The 17,063-nt window shown below is 36.7% G+C and overlaps 1 long non-coding RNA gene across 2 annotated transcripts in view; it reads left to right on the forward strand.

The window, feature by feature from the left end:
- LOC145668204 (uncharacterized) overlaps positions 1–17,063 on the forward strand; it is a 332,744-nt gene that overhangs the window by 257,538 nt on the left and 58,143 nt on the right. The gene's annotated exons all lie outside the window — the stretch shown is intronic.

The raw sequence follows: 17,063 nt of genomic DNA on the forward strand, positions 1-17,063 counted from the left end.
CAACAACAAAATGAACCCCTACCCACTTAGGATATAAACCCTGTAATCAAAGTGGCATGATGAAAGATCACGTGAACTTAGCAGGATCAGAATACAAATTTCTACAAATTTGAAGATTTTTCTTTAGGAATCGTTTGTACTGCGTTTGTACCGGATTGTAATGTAAAATTTTTCGTTTGTACCCGTCTCAAATTCGAAGAAATCGAAAAATAAAGTGACCCTGCTAAGTTCAGGTGAATACGTGAACTTAGCAGTAAGTTCAGGTGAATACGTGAACTTAGCAGGACCAGAATACCAATTTCTAGAAATCTGAAAACTTGTTTGTACGAACCGTTTGTACTGAGTTTGTACCGGATTGTACTGTAATAATTTTCGTTTGTACCGGATTGTACTGTAATAATTTTCGTTTGTACCGGTGTCAAATTCGGGAAAATCGAAAAATAAAGTGGTCCTGCTAAGTTCACATGAGGATAACAGTACTATTGACTAATTTCCTCAAATTTTAAGAATATAAATATTCCAATAACAATTACATAAAAATTCAACGGATACAGAATACAAAACAAACTTTATTTATATTGTAAAAGGACATGGACTATGCTTGATAGGGTGTTTTACTTAAAGTGCAAACAATATAAATAAACTGAAGTGAACGACTTATACACAATGAATAATAATAATAATAATAATAATCACATCTAACGCTCGATATAAGTAGCAAAAGAATAAACACTAAGAAAGGTCATTTAGAAAGCGGTATGGAATGTCGTCCTATTAAAGTTGGAAATTTAAAAAAAAAATATATATATATATGCACTAAAATGCATGTGCTATTGATTCTGTATTGCATGCGTTTAGTGACAGTGGGAAGTTCTCTATTGTGACAGTGGGAAGTTCAGGGAACAAGTTGACAGTGTAACTCCAGATACAAATTCGGTTTCTATTATAGAAATAATGTCAACTAAGATTGTTTGTAGAAACGTGTATAGATTATGAACAATGATTGCTAAAGAATATTTTGATATGGAAATTTTACAAAACGGTGTTTGCCTTATCAATTGTGAAAGTACTGTTTTTAATATATTAAAACGAATCTTTTATTACTTTCCTTCCTGGACAGAAACAATAACTTGCAGTTCTCTCATTTGTACGGCACCGATAATTTTCAGATCGCATGTTTCAGTGCCAATAAATACTCACAACTTAAAATCCTCGGCCTACCAATGGGCCCTTATAATCGTTTCTTTAAAATTATAAGAAAATATGTTATTTCTCAACATGTTTAGCTAAAGCATATAGGCTTACCTTACGATGGTTCAAATTGAACGTAAGTGTGCCTCATAAAATTTGCTATTTTAAGTTGGTGAACACAAAGTTGGTAGGAGATGTGACCAGGGGTGCCCATCCCCCCCAAAGCTGATGGCGCACTCCCCCCAAAACTAATAATCTCTTCCCTCCTCAAAACTCAAGTCTTCTAAAAACAATTGCCCAGTGTAGCAGTAGTTTTTATAGTACTAGTAATTGTTATTTTTGTTGTTGTTTTTATTTCCTGTAGTAGTATTATAGAATGCTTGTAGTAGTAGTAGGGGCAGTAGTAATTATAAAAATGGCATTACTTTTATTAGTAGTCTTGGTAGTGTACAATACTAAATATGTTCTATAAGGTTATTGAAGGGTATAAAAACTTCTACACACTGTGTATGGCACAGGTATTCTTTTTTTACAATTAGTAGTATTATTTTTTTTCTTTACAAAATATTGATATAATTCCCTTGTATATACATGAAAAGTAAGACGCAAGTTACAAGTTACTGAGTTTGATACCAAAAGAAAATGTTATCCTCGAAATTAGCCTACAAAAAGAAGTGATATCCAACAATAAACATTCCTGTAAAAGAGCCAAGTACGAGTGGCCTTAAAAAGAATCGAAATCACAAAAATAGGCGCCAAGTTCTGGTGGACAACAGTTACAAACACTCACTGGCTCACTTCAAATTTAGATTTGAAACTTGGCTGTTGTCTGTATGGTTACCACTAGCTCACAATTAGGTCAAACTACTTTATAATTTTCAACAGACAACATAGGCAAGTTTCAAATCTAAATTTGAAAGTGATTCCTTGAGTGTTTGTAACTGTTGTTCACCAGAACTTGGCGCTCATTTTTGTGATTTCACTTCTTTTTAAGGGCGCTCATACTTTTTTTTTTTTTTTTTTTTTTTTTTTTTTTTTTTTTTTTTTTTTACAGGAATGATTTTCTTGGATTAAATTATTACTGGTCGTGGTGGTGACCTTAACCTACCCTTGGTGTCCTTTATAGAGTAATAATTTTTTTCTTTGCTCACTCGACAAAACAAATTTGTCTATAATATCGCTGTTGGGAATGCATTCTAAAATGTCTTTTTCGGAAGAAAGGACAAGCATGTCGGAGAGCCATACATCTCCCATGCTGCTTCTTAGTCTATTTTTTACAATCTTTACTTTACTCATAATCCTCTCTGCTGAGCAACTCGTTGCTGGTAATGACAGAAGTATCTGGTATAATATTGTTAGGTATGGAAAACCAGACATATTCAACAAACACCTGTAAGGCCTAATGAATCCTTTCTTCACCCACTGATCCAGACTGATCCAGATATATCCACAAAGCGATAAACCCACCAGCCCATCCTTTCATATAGCAACTTGCGCGGTACTTCATTCATAGAGTTTCTAAGCAGGGGGAAGGGGGATTCATTCTCGAGATTTAAAAAAAAATCGCATCGAGTTCTAATGTTATTCTGACGACAGCAAAATTACTTATTCGACATTAGAGTAAAATTCTTCCCCAATTTTTTTTATTCCCCCCAATTTTTTTCTCGATGGCACAACTTGCGCCATTCATCCCTTCTGTGGGCGGCCCTTCTCTCTTAAAACGAACCAACCTTTCCTTTCATGCGGCTACTTGCGCGGTACTTCACTCATCGAGTATCGAAGAGGGGGTACGGGGGTTCACCCCGGAAAATTTTTGAAAATTAGCTTCTCAAAATCGTGTTTTAATGCTATTCCGACAGTAAAATTGCTAGTTCGAAAGTAGAGTAAAATCCCCCCCAAATTTTTTCTCAATGGCGCAGCTTGCGCCATACATCCCCCTTGTGGGCGGCCCTGGATGTGACTGACATTTAGTAATGTTACTCCTAGATGGCAGTATAATAAATAGCAGTATCCTGCCTTTTCTGAATTTGGCGGTTAGTCTTCTCCTGTGAACTAATTGTTAATTTTGAGAGTTTAATGTTGTCTTTGACAGCCGTGTGCACCAACGAAGTTTAAACGAGCGTTCAACATTAAACTCTCAAGATTAAACGTGGTTCCCAGACTTTCGTTGCACCATTGAAAATCGAAGTTCAGTAAACCTCGTTTAAGTAAACTTCGGTCAATTTGTAAAATCGACTCTGATTGGTTGTCATCTTTTGTCTCTAAACTTCGTTTAACAAAGTAACAAATGAAGAAAGTATACCGCGTGCCGAGGTTCTCGAATCTCGAGATTGTGTGCATCTCGACTGAATACATAATCAAAGAATGGACTAATAAATTATACCTGTAATAAAATAATCGAGTAATACTTGGTGTTACAATATTGGTAGTATATTTTAGATTAGATTGTAGCGTGTAGTTTTACTATACGAACCCATAGTGTAAGTAGTAGAACTATTAGTAGTAAGAAAGGGTTAGAGGTCCCGCAGGGGTTTGTTGGGTTCTGTTCTCGGTGCAGTTTTACTATACGGATACAGATTGCAAAATGTATAGAGAAATATGGGCAAATCTTTAATTTTCCCATTTTATGTCGAGAAGAGAACCCAACTAACCCCTGCGGGGCTTCTGATTCGTTCCTACTACTACTTATACTATGGATACGTATAGTAAAACTGCACGCTGTTCTCGACATAAAATGGACAAATTAAAGACGTCTGCAATATTTTCCATATATTTTACAATCTGTGGATCCGTAGCCCCTATAGTAAAACTGCACCATAAAGATTACACTAAACTTATAACAAAGAACAAATATAATGTGGATCTATATGGACCAGTGGTGATTTCATGAATTGACCGGGGGGAACTTCTCCGCGAGAACCATGAAATTCCTCGTGACCATAGCCCTCAATGTGGATTCCTAGTACATTTCATCCCCAGTATATTAAAATACTCCCCACTAGAAAATAAAAAGTAAGTAAAAAAAAAAAAAAAAAAAAAACTTGGAATCCACTGATGGGGAAAATTGATTCAGCAGTTATTCATATTTCATCGTGGAAACGTTATTCTAATGCCTTTTACATCCTTTCCTCTGTTGGCGTTTGCCTACAATTCCTAGTTTGCGTAGGTAAAGTTGAGGAGCGCTACCATTTATTCTTTCCATTTATGATCTAACGACTTCTGCATTTTTAGTTTTTCACCTGTCCACCAGCTACGCACACATTTATAATATATTTGCAAACTTATATGTTATAAATACAATAAGTGCAAAAACCACGCACGAATCTGTGCTAAATGGCCAAAACAACCTATCTTATCTATTCCGACTCGAAGCAGGGCACAATTTGAGGGATCGCTCATGATTTTGTCCGCGAAAGAAGGCACATTAGCGATGGTGGTGTGTGCATAAGGAAAGACCACTGTGGAAAATATCACTCTCCTGTTTTGCGGTGCAATTTCTCAAAATACATTCGTTACACATGTAAGTAATCTGTGATTATAGAAACAGCATTAAAACGTATGGTTCATAATTATGCAATTATAATGCAAAACTAGCTTGTAGTGATCACCTACTACAGATTGGTACGTATTTTTGTACGGTTCTACCAAATTTTGACACTTTTTTACATTTTCAGGTTAGATTAGAGCTTTCTTTTAGCAGAGCATGCACTAAATGAAGAGCTCCATTACTACTTGGGAATTGACTAGGATGGCTCAGTAATGTATAAATAAAATGTGGGCGTATAGCAAGTTATGCTAGGTGGCCACTAAAAACCACGAATGCTATCTAACCGAGTTAGAGTAGGAGCGCAGTAGGAAGGCCCGAGCGGTTGCATCCATAGGGAGCAGGCACGTCAGCGACGGGGTATACACATAAACGAGGACAGTGAAAGAGCACACACATACAATAATTTCTTTATCACTAATAATTAACATCAATATGCTGTGATAGATGGTAATTACTTATATTCACATTTTCATTCCTTCATGAAAAATATTTCACGTCGTTTTTTATTTATAAATTTTCTATTTGGTAGAACTGTCTGCTGGAGTGAACCCTTAATTTGCTTACACGTATACCTACCATCTCAAATTTGCATGTTCTCTACGTACGCACCTCGAATATAGCCCAGCAGCTTCACCTGGGCGTAAACCGTAATAGGTTCAAAAATAGCTTGTAATGAGTAGCTTGCGAAGTTTGGTGCGTGGTTTTGAGACGTGTAGCTTTCACTATAGTAGTTAAGTTTCTATGTGTCTTATACAATTGAACGCAATTGTTTGATAACACTCTGGAAATAACTGGATAATGAGTTTTACGAGGAATAACTGGATATGTTTTACGCTGTTTGCATGGAATTTTGATAGGAAATACTGTATTTATTGACATAACTTGTATGCCCTCCTAACGTTAATCTTTACTCGAAAATTGTTTAGAAAGTACATTGTCGAAAATGCTGAGCTAATTTTGTCAAAAAAAAAAAAAAAAAAAAAAAAAACGCACAGTAGTTTATTTCTAGTGGGTTCTCTATTGTAAAGCTACAGCATCGCAGGTTTTCTAGCTACATATCCTCCTTATTTATTTTTGCTAGTTAACAGACTTTACCTGAAAATTAAAAAAATGAACTGTATTCCTAGAACTTCAGAACATTTATTTCATTTTATTGATATACATTGTATCTACGAAAAAATAATGAAACCACGAGCAGAAAATTTCTCCGATCACGAGAATCGAATTTCATTAGTGGAAAAATACAAAGACATTATAAAATGTAAACAGACTGACTTGGATCAACGAAGTTTAAACCCCCAAAGTCGGCCGTTCAAGCTAAAACCAAGTTCATCTACCATTTGACCGAGACTTATCCTTGAACGTTGTTGGTGCAACAGACATTTTCACTGAACTTGGCTATGATCCTCGTTCAACACTTGAACTTCGTTGGTGCGCACGGCCGATAAACGGATATTTTAAGTTGTTGGGCACAAAGTAACCCCATTCCCGTTCGTAGGAAATGTGACTGACATTTAGAAATGTCACTTCTAGATGGTAGTATAATAAATAGCTGTTAGTCTTATTCTATGTACGGTTCATTTCAGTCCCTGTAGATTTTTAAAAGAGTTTCTAATTTGTTGTTTTTTTTTCAAGATATATTTAATCTTAACAGGTGGGCGCAAAATAATCCCCTCCCACTTGGTAGTCCGCGTTACCAAAAATACCTAGGCAGTGCGGCAATCAATTAAATATACAGAGTAGAACATTGTGTAAATTATCTGAACATAGGACATTATGTGTTATAATTACAGACTTCATAGTCGTTGGGAGCACCAGGACTCACAAAGTATGGAAACTGTTTCATTTGAAACAAGTCTTTGTGCTCAATTAATTTTCTGTTGCGCATAATTGACGAATCAATATTGTCCTATTTAAATTAAACAAAAAGATTTCCAAATGTGATTCTTCAAATGAAAGAAGAAAAATATTTAGTGAAGAAAAATGTTGTTGAATATTTCAACAATTATAAGCATGGTTATCGAAATTTTAAGATATATCTTCTGTAATTCTAAATTCACGAAAATGCTTTTTGCAATTTTTCAGGACTTTAGGATTGAATATGTGTATCAAATTCTTTTAAACATCAGTCTTTTGTATATTTCCTGAAAAATCATTACACTATTATATTCATTAATGTTCAATAATTTTCGTTTTTGAAATCACTTTTTAATATGGGATTATGTTCGGTCACTGTGTTGGCATATGAGAACAATATAACTTCAAACGAAGACAATAATTAAACATTACAAATGAAAAATATTAAACAGTAAATGTACGAGTGATTGATTCATCTTTTAAAATTCCAGCAAATCTCCATTACGAAGAATTCCAAAACTGGTTAGTCTTACTCGAGAAACGAATAAAATATCTTCCACCTCTATTTCCAAACAGTTTGTATACAATTTATTTACAGATGAATGTTAGCAGATTGATTATATGGTAATATTAATTCAGCGTGTCAATAGAATTCACTACTACAGTGTATTTGCAGTGTTCAATTGCTTGAACACTGCAGTGTAAATGCTTGACATTCGGATTAAAAAAAAAAAAAAAAAAAAACTCGCAATTCTTTCCCATTTAAGGTTTAATGTATAGATACACTTTTAACACTCACAAAAATGGAGTATGATGAAAATTTTTGGAATTATCCATTTCTTTCATTCAAGTTAACAACTAACATTTGAAGTTTTTGATGAGTTGGGTTGATTTTGAGTGTAACGTCCCGTTCAGCAGCGAGGCTATATGAGACGTGGACCTACTGATTAATGTGGAATCCGAACCACATGAGCTCCCGCCTTGAAGTTTTTGAGTTTTACGTCCCACGGTTATGCCGGTTAGGCTAAAGGAGACGGTGAAGATGAGAAATGAATGAAATGGTGGAATGAAGAAAGTGGGAGGAAACGAGAGAACCTCGAAAATGAAAAAATGAAATCTTTGAGTTTTACGTCCCACGATTATGCCGGTTAGGCTAAAGGAGACGGTGATAATGAGTGATGAATGAAATGGTGGAATGAAGAAAGTGGGAGGAAATGGGAGAACCCCGAGAAAACCCACGCACACGGTGTTTGTCCACCACAAAGTTCACTTGGCGGGAGCAGGGTTTGAACCCGGAACCCCATACACCAGAGGTGAACGCTCTACCACTGAGCCACCGCGGCCCCCAACTAACATTTGAGTTTAATGTAGTGATCGGAATTCAAAAACATTTTGAATCCAAGACTAAATAGTTTTTCTTTTCATTTAAAAGTAGCAGAGGTAAGATGAAGTAGAACTTTTATTTTAGAGTATGATTAAATCTTTTATAAACGATAAACATGACATAAATGCTTACGTTAAAATACATGTATAATAAATAAGTAATGTTTCTGCTATAAGAAAGATTATACAGTATGTTTGCATAAATTATGTTTTATGTACATTCCTAATACATTTTGCGTGAATTTGGACTTTAAAGTACTTTCTGAAGGTATAATAATATTTTTTTTAAAGTTTACTGAATTCCGTTGTCTCTCTTTCTCTCTTTCTCTTTTTTCTTTCTTTTTTTTCTTTTTTTTTTTTGCTAAATAATAAATAGTTAACAAAACAGTTGAAGTAATTGACAATTTTTAGATGTGAATTTATTTTCTTATTTGTTGTGTATAAGTCTTTCGCTTTATTTTATGACTATGTATTGTCTGCATTTTAAGGAATACACCCTATTTAAGCACTTTAAATAGTAGATGTAAAAACAGATCTTATTTTTACAATATACTCGTAAATAAAGTTTGGTTCGTGTTCTGTTTCCGTTAAATTTTTGTATAATTGTTATTAAAATTCACATATTTTCCAAATTTAAGAAACTAGTCAATAGTTCTATGTTCACGCGAACTTAGCAGGATTACTTTATTTTACGATTTTATTGAATTTGAGACCGGTACAAACGAAAATTTTTACGGTACAGATCGGTACAAACGTATGGTATGCAAATATTTATAATTTTAAAAAGTGGCCCTGCTACGTTCACATTCGTAAACTGAGGAGCTTTTTATTCAACAACTTCATCAGCTAATCTCTTTATTTTAGCGCGGTGGCTCAGTGGTAGAGCGTTCACCTCCAGTGCTTGGGGTCCCTAGTTCGATCCCAGCTCGCGCTGTGTGGACTTTGTGGTGGACAAACACCGTGCTCGTGGGTTTTCTTGGGGTTCTCCCGTTTCCTCACACTTTGTTCATTCCACCATTTCACTCATTTCTCAATATCACCGTCTCCTTTAGCCTAACCGGCATAATAGTGGGACGTTAAACTTAAAAATTTCATTTCTCTTTATCTTAATGTAATAGTTTATCTGTTTTAACAAGGCCTATTTATTAAAGTCCTCGTCTTTCCCTCCTTTGTTTTCCTTCCACCATACCACTTATCATGTCACACAGAATAGAGTTTTTTCTCTGAAACGTATATATCTATCAATTTTTTCATGTTATTATATCAAATAATCTATATAGTAATATTTAAATATTTATATGTTTGTGGGCAATTCTCTTTGAGAATGAAATCTCGGAAACTACAAGTTCTAAAAATGTGACATTTTCGCTGATCGATTCCAAACTTTATGTACATTTGTCAGTTCTCATACATCATTTTTTTATTCAACGTTTCAGTAGTTCTTTTCGGCCAATAAAAGTTAATATTGTCTCTAGAACATTGCTAAGGTTGAGATCCTTGTGTTATGCAACCATTAGAAGAGCTACGTACAGCGGGTTGACGGACATTGCAGGCGCTTTGTTTTTATCTGAAGGGCGAAACCAATTTAATGCTGGCAGCTTCAAAGGCCTATGGAATGTTTCGTTCAATAATAATAATAAAAAAAAAGTAATTGAAAGTTTTCTCATCTATAGTAATTCAATCCCTTTATGATTCCTGCTGCCCTTCACTTGTGTCTCTATACCTAGGTAGATGTAATGAGGAAATGGGAACAATATTCATGCTTATGTTAGAATGATGTGCTGTGTAGACACGGCAAGTTCAGCTAGTATATATTAAAATTTTACAACTTAATTTTTTTAAGTACTTACAAACTGCTAAATTAAAACAGTAAAGATTTCTAGAAAGCTATTTTGGTTGAACAGTAATTTCTGTAAGATAATTGTGACTTCATGTGCTTTGGTGACTGTTGATTTCGCCCAAGATAATGTTATTTATAATCATCCGCAAGTGATGTTAAACTTACATGAAGATAGATGGCAGATTAATTGAAATTAACAATAATAAGAATCTATTTAAAATCTAGTAGTTAGCATTTAGGATATTTCAGTGATGACCACGATCGATGAAAGGCTTAGAAAAGGGAAAAGAAGTGTATGCTGTATTTACCGTATTAATAAAAAAAGAAAGGCTTTTGACCGCGTGAATTAAGAATTGTTGTTAAGAGTTCTAAACAATGTTGTGTTGGAATGGAAAGATCGAAGCAACAAGTGTCAGAATAGGCCAGGAAATGACAAAGAAGAGTGCAATTGGAAGGGGAGTTCGACAAGGATGATATCTCTCGTGTACACTGTTTAATATTTATAAGTATTATATCAAGCCTTGTTTCCATTTTGTACTAATACACAATAACACACTGAGCAAGGCTATGTGATAATATGTAAAAAAACAGTATCACGTAACAGTTTCAACACAATAACTGTGTCTTCATCAGACCTCCACTCCTGGCTGCTTGGGAGTTTGTCACCACTTATATACTCCCCGGAGATCAACTTTTAATTAGGCTCCGCCCCTTCATTGAAAAGAAACACTTTTGTGGCTTTCACTTTCACTTTTTAGCTGCACACGTGTCCAATTAAAAGTTTACTTTTTTCGCTGGATACATTCTGCACATTAATTATTATTATTATTTTCCTTATTATTTTTTCTCTTTCTTCCTTCTTCCTTTTCATTTGTTCTTCTTTAAGCACAATTTTCTCCCACTCTTTATTTATCGAGAATCCTGCATTCCAATTCATCACCTTGTCTCCTGCCTTCATTATCTCCCTAGCTTCCTTCCATTTTCTCATCAATATTTATCTAGAAGATATAGTGGAAAAGAGCTTAAGACGCCATTTTGGTAGGTGTATACGTTTTGCAGATGATATGGTGTATGTTGCTGAATTTGAAGGGAAAATTAATAGCATATTAGAAAACTTGAGAAAGGGCTGTGAAGAATATTAGATGATAATAAATGTTAGAAAGACAAAAGCCATAGTAATTGGAACGAAGGAGTGGGTGTCAAATATAGAAATAGGAGGGGAGATAATAGAACAGGTGACTAGTTTTCGATAGCTGTGTAGTATTATTAGTGATATGATATGAAGTGTGAACGTGAAAAAAAAAAAAAAAGCAAGGATCGGAATGGTGAAAGAAGCCTTTAGGAGGAAGAAAATACTATTTTATGGGACTTTGAATAAAGAGTTTAGGAAAAGACTGATAAAATGCGTAATATGAAGTATTGTACTATATGGGTCATAAAACATAGACATCCACATTACGCAAAAATTATGAAAAACGACCAGAAATTTCCAAAATGTGGATGTAGAAAATTAGCTGGGTCGAGCAAAAAACGAACAAGACAATATTAGAAGTGGTGGGGGAGAAAAGAATAGTTTTTGATATTATTGAGAAGAGAACGAAAAACTGGTTGGAACATTGGCTAAAAAGGAACTGTATCATGAGGGGCGTTTTAGAGAGTATGGTGGCAGGAAAGAGAGGGAAACTACAGTTGATGGACGATATCAAAAGAAAAAAATTGTACGTGCAGAGGAAGAGGTTAGCGGAACACCGAGGAGGCTGGATGCTTCTCAGTTTCGGCAAGCTACTGCCAATAATGGCAGCATACCTATAATGATGATGATGACTGATGACATTTGTTAAGCAAGGGTACTCGGTTTACTTGGATCAGAACGTTTAGTTCGGGTCTTGCTTCTCAAATCCAGTAGCCTAAACCGACCGATGTCCCGGAGACAGCCGTAATATCAGCACTACATCATTAGTACAATGTTTTCAAAGTGAGTTAATGATGTCTACTCGATCTCGAATACTCATGTCTGACTTTCTTAATCAAGAGTACCGTAACTTGTTTATTCAAACACAATTTTATGTTTGTTCGCCTTTCCAAAGGGAAAATAAATGCAGTAATTTTGAACAGTTTCCCTCTGCGGCATATCTTACAATTTACGTGGCAGGCTTTGCATACTCGTTCGATTGATCTTTGACGATCCCTCATAAGAAAACAATGTACCTTATTTTTATATTATTCTCATATTCTTTTCCTCTGATAGACTTTATAGTTATCTTTCAGTGCAATACTTTGAAATACACACAACAAGGGAGAAAGGAAGTCCTGGAGATTTAGTGAGAGGACACACACACACACACACACACACACACACACACACACACACACAGAGAGAGAGAGAGAGAGAGAGAGAGAGAGAGAGAGAGATAGAGAGAGGAGAGAATCATGTTTGTTAGAATTTCACTAACATCCTCATAAATACATTCTATGTGTATGAGTATATTTCGTCGACTGTGAATCACGGCTGTGGCATTTTTCGAATCACGAATTTCGTAGCCTGTTTCATTACTCATTTCACATAACATTTTTTATTTCATTTGAACAGCAAAGCTATAAAAATTTTCCGTACAGAAAAGTGCACCAATGAACAAGAACTAAAGATAAATCATTATACAAAGGTAACCAAGGAAGTTCTGTCGCTTTTTGTGGAAGTCTATGTTCCATTGACCCTCACACCGTGTGTTGAAATCAAATGGAGATAAGGCGAAGGTCAGTTGTTGGTGTAGGCATATCCAACATACTACGTGGTTGTGCAGTTCAGTTACACCGTGAATTTGCGTAAGAACAGAGATAACATGGGACCTCCACAGAACGTCATAAAGGCGTGTATGCTGTACGAGTTCAAACTGGGATTAAACGCCGCTACAGTGGGGCGGAAGATATGCCAAGCCTTTGGTGAGGGTGTCGTGACTACGCGGACAGTGCAGCAGACGCATCACGTGCCGTAAGACCAACACATGTACAAAATCAAGATCTTTAGCTAGCAATTGAGGTGAACACTGACCGGACATGTGAGGAACTGGGATTACAATTTCGTGTGAGTTGAGAAACCATTCGGCAGCACCAACGTCAACTTGGGAAGCACTAGAAGTTGTGTAGATGGGTCCCATATGATTTGACTCCGGGCCAGAAGGCAACGCGAGCAGACACCTGTGTTTCTTTGGTGTCTCGTCTGAGGAAGGAGCCAGTTGTGGACATGGTGTTGACATGTGATGAGAAGTGGGTCCTGTACGAAGCTCCACGGCGGCGTCATCATTGATAGCGTCCCATGAACCGATTCCAAAACATCCGAAACCAGCACTGTACCAGATGAAGGTCCTCCTGTGTGTTTGGTAGACTGCTCGTGGAATCATACATCGGAAACTGCCACCAGCTAGTTAGAGCATCAATGCAACTGTGTACTGTCAGCAGTTGAGCCGTGTTCAAGAAAAACTCAAAACTCTGGAGCCAGCACTTCTGAATCGCAAAGGGGTCCTTCTTTTACAGGACAACGCTAAGCCCCATGTGGCTAGGATGACCCGAGACACCATTCTATGCTTGAATGGGAAATACTATGGCATCTTTCATACTCCCCGGACATCGCACCATCCAATTATCACCTGTTCCATTCCTTGGACAATCACCTTAAAGGACACCAGTTCAAATCCCTAGTAGAGGCGCAAAGTGCACATGGTACTTTCTTCCTTCACGGCTCGCCAAGTTCTATCGCGATGGAATCCATGGCCTTCTAGAACGTTGGCAGAAAGTCGTCGATGTTGATAGGGGACTATTTTTGATCTTCCAGGTACGTCTTATGTGACATATCGATGTTCGAAGGTTGGGTGCTTTGTGGTGGACAAACACCGTGTGCGTGGGTTTTCTCGGGGTTCTCCCGTTCCCTCCCACTTTCTTCATTCCACCATATCATTCATTACTCATCATCACCGTCTCCATTAGCCTAACCGGCATAACCGTGGGACGTAAAACTGAAAGATTTCATTTAATTTTCGAAGGTTGGGTGAAAAAGCGACAGAACTTTCTTTTTTATGTTTATAGTTTCGAGAGCGTCAAACAGTTAAATTATTTAGGATACTTAATAAGAGTGTCCATGATGTAATGTAGACTATAAGGTACAGAATACAGGCTGGCAACAAATATTATTACAAATACGAAAAATTGTTCAGAACCAAGATACCACTTAGGGAAACAAATTTGAGAAATGTATAAAATTTTAAGTGTGGGAATTCACATGCAGATCTACAGAATAGCTGTTAATATCTGAAAGGAAAATTTTCAAAAGAATTTACGGTACAATTAAGAACGATGATGAGATATGAAGACAAAGATACAATCATGAAATACAGGGTAGCAAGTAATTATGTATATGACGTTTGACTGACTGTAGTATTTGTAATTCTGGACACAAAACGTTTCAGTATGACAACACTGTATAGCCTGAGAGTGAGGATAACGGTCACTGGACTTAGAACCGTTAGTGTATGCGAAACAGGATGGTAGGGCTTAATGAACTATTCCCGAACCGTTGGATCTGTCGAGGTGGGTCTATGGGGTGCTTTAAAGGATAAAGTGTATCAACATCACAAATGCAATTTGGGCGAACTACGGGAAGCTATCACAGAAGAGTACCACATGATACTAGTACTGGTTTGTCAAGCTGCCTGTGGCCTGGCAACGTTGCTCTTCGTCTCCAGGCATGTATCGATTTGGATTGCGCACTGGTGAACTATGCCATAGAGAACAGATATTAAAATTCCTGTAAGGGAAAAAAGTATGAGACTAATGTGTTTATGTTCAAGTTATGATGCTAGTTTGTTTACTAGAGTCCTTGAAACGTCATATATATAATTACGGGCCACCCTGTAGGTCAGCTAGTCAACAATGAAAACTATAGCAGGCATAGCAAAGTCATACAGAATCAGGTGGATAGGGTATGTCATACGAGTGAACAATACAAGAATCCCAATACAATATGATCAGCCAAAATATTATCGGAAGAAAGAGAGCGAGAGGACAACCCAAAAGAAGATGGGTAGAAGACGCCGGGGAAGACCTGTGTGTAATGGGCATTCAGGGATGGAATGGCAAAGCAGGGGTAGGATCCAATTGCGAGGCGTTGTTAAGGATGCCCTAACCCAAGCCCACAATGGGCTGTAATGCAAAAGAAGAAGATTTGTAAAAGAAGTAAAGTCACAAATAAATAGAAGATTGTCTTCTGTTAACGATGACATTTCTCCAAGTGACTAACATATTACTTGTAAACAGGCGGTAAAAGTGAGGATGAACGCGGGGGGGCCATCTCTCCACTTCCAAAAAATATCTATGGCGTTCCTCCACTTACGCTCTTTCATAAAAAAAGATACAATGGGCAAAGAAAGGCACGGGGAACGAAGTGACTTCATGCTTCACCCTACCTTCTCAGTTCTATTTTTACCCTGCTTGTAAAAATATTAAATTTAAAATGAAATACTTATCTAATTTAAAGTGTCTACTAGATTAATACTTTATTTTGCCTTAAATTAACTAAATTTTTTTATTGTGCACGATCCTCGAGAAATACGTTTAGTACCACATTTATTAAGTAAAACGAAAAAAAAAAGTCTTCAAATGACTATTATACGAAGAAAACACCCATTTAACAAGCTGTTATATACATGTCTATGTGCAAATTATTTGATTAATTAGTTCAGTTTGAAGGTTAATTTCGTATTAACATGAAAGCTAAATTATTATAAGATAATATAATACACGTACTTTACAAGAGACACATTCAAAACTTGAGGGCATCAGCTCCCACAGTCAAATGCTAATCTCAGTAAAGTTATGTATTTATATTCTTAAGTATATATATGCGTGTATGAAAGAGTGAGTCTGGTGAAGGGGGGGGGAGGGTAGAATGAAGGGAAGTCTGTCACATGGTTTGGAAAACAGGGGCGAATGTTCTTAAAATGAGTCTTTGCGTGATATAATTATAGGTATCGCGTTCATTGTTAGCAAGAGATTGGAAGGATGAGTTACTTGCTACTAGTCTTCAAGTTACCATGCCCCAGGCTTATCTGGTTGTGGCATCGCTGCTAGAAACAAGGAATGTAAGTATGTACGCATGGTTATCCTCATGTAATATCCTTTTACACGTATGGATATGTGAAAGAGATTGCCTCTCACGTCTTTCTTAAAAAGAATAAATCAACGTATTTTTCTTTCCGTCTTGCCCTGAGGACAATCTTCTCCTTTTCCTCTGTGAATAGCACTTTTCTTTTCTTTTTTTTTTTAAGTTACTGAGCACTATCTGATCTGTTGCAGTATTCTTGTAAAAAAATACGTTTCAAATCCTCCATTAAAATATAACTTAATTTCCATTTGTTCAACGTACGAGAACCCAAAGCATTCGCTTTATTTACTGACTAGCGTGATCATTTTGGTCAGATATGGCGTAGGACAATGATAACTTGACCAATGGCCCACTGGCTCACCATGACCCACTCTGACCCACCACCTTCCATGATTCACCATGACCCACTCTGACCCACTACTTTCCATGACCCACCATGACCCACTCTGACCCACCACCTACCATGACCCATTCCGATCTATCACCCACTAAAACCAATCGTCATCAACTCTGGCCCATGATCCACGCCATTCTCTTCATTGACTGAAGAGTTAATACTTGTAATAAAATAAGGTTGGGAAATATACTGAATCTAAGTTCCCTAAGTTGAACGGCTCTTGAAATACTAAATTTTTCGCAAAAATTCGGACTGTCACTTCGAGAGGCAAATAGCGCTTTACTTGTCTTTGTATGAAAATGCATATTTGAGAGTATGGAGGACGGATACAGTTGTTTTTGTTTCTTGATTGCCCTGCGTTTAACCATTTGTTGCTTCGTCAGTCTTCTGGATCATGTACTGTGTCCTACCGACAGTTTCTATGGATATTAGTGAATATTGTTTCTCCCACGCCTTATGATATATCTCATTTCGCGAGTGATATTTTGCATCAATAAGAATTCCTTTTAGATATTACATTCTGAAATGTTCTCTTGAGTAGTGGCTTCCTCCCACTGATGTTCCGTGCCTGCATGTTTGAGAAGTCGGACCATCTGCTTGACGTTCCACCAGTGCTGGGGTACACACGGATCCCGCGTCGCCGGTACCAACTTCTATCTTAAGATGACTTTCCTGTGGACGTCCCTCACCTTAA

The sequence above is a fragment of the Thermobia domestica genome, chromosome 13, assembly GCF_964235325.1.
Source record: "Thermobia domestica chromosome 13, izTheDome1.hap1.1, whole genome shotgun sequence".
Lineage (NCBI taxonomy): Eukaryota > Metazoa > Arthropoda > Insecta > Zygentoma > Lepismatidae > Thermobia > Thermobia domestica.